At 39.9% G+C, this 825-nt stretch overlaps 1 protein-coding gene across 2 annotated transcripts in view; it reads left to right on the forward strand.

Annotated features, from left to right (window-relative positions):
- sema3bl (sema domain, immunoglobulin domain (Ig), short basic domain, secreted, (semaphorin) 3bl) overlaps positions 1–825 on the forward strand; it is a gene marked incomplete at its 5' end in the record, with an annotated part of 66,412 nt that overhangs the window by 450 nt on the left and 65,137 nt on the right.

Consider the following 825-nt stretch of genomic DNA (forward strand, 5'->3'; position numbering starts at 1 on the left):
TCTATCTATCTATCTATCTATCTATCTATCTATCCACGTGCCCTACAGGTGGCATTAAGAAGTAATCTTGACCGTCTTGGCTCAGTCTCGTCCTCTTTCCAGCAGATTTTTAAAACACATCTGTGAATATTTCAATTCGTTTTTTAATTAATTATTATTAGTGTATTTATCTCAAACTATTTATTCCCTTCGTGGTGGTCCGAGCTGGAAGCGTTTAATCCGGGGCCATGTTTTGGCTACTGTTTTTGGGGGTTTATGTGTTTTAAGAGGCACGCATAGCCCACGTTAATTTGCTAGTTTCCAGGTTGCAACCGCTCTGCAGTGAAGGCAGGGTGTCCAGCCGGAGGAGATTTTGGCCGAGGTTTATCGCTTTGCGGTGGGATACATCGGGGTGCGACTGTCTTAACTATCAAGGTTTATTTGGAGCGGAAACCGCAACGGAAATACTTTGGAAGGATGTTACATAATTATTATTTATAGAGTGTTATGGCTATTAACATTATGTCATAGTCTAAAATATTTGCAGAGGTCGATTTAGTCTGTTTCAAAAAGTTCAGGCTGTCCAAACCTTGATAATGACCTTTCACATTTTAATCACAAAAAATATTTCTGCTCTTAACAATCAAAAGTGTGACTACACTGATTTCATCAGTGCCAAATTCACCATCATTGAAACATTGCCATATACAGTATTGTTTGCTCAGTTCACACACCATGGTCTCTCCTCCTCTCCCCTCTAATCTGAACGCTGTTGTTGGACATGACTCATTCAGGTTTAATGATACTAAGGAACCAGTTTGTGTGTGTGTGTGTGTGTGTGTGTTT

The sequence above is a fragment of the Etheostoma spectabile genome, chromosome 7, assembly GCF_008692095.1.
Source record: "Etheostoma spectabile isolate EspeVRDwgs_2016 chromosome 7, UIUC_Espe_1.0, whole genome shotgun sequence".
In the NCBI taxonomy this organism is placed as follows: Eukaryota; Metazoa; Chordata; class Actinopteri; order Perciformes; family Percidae; genus Etheostoma; species Etheostoma spectabile.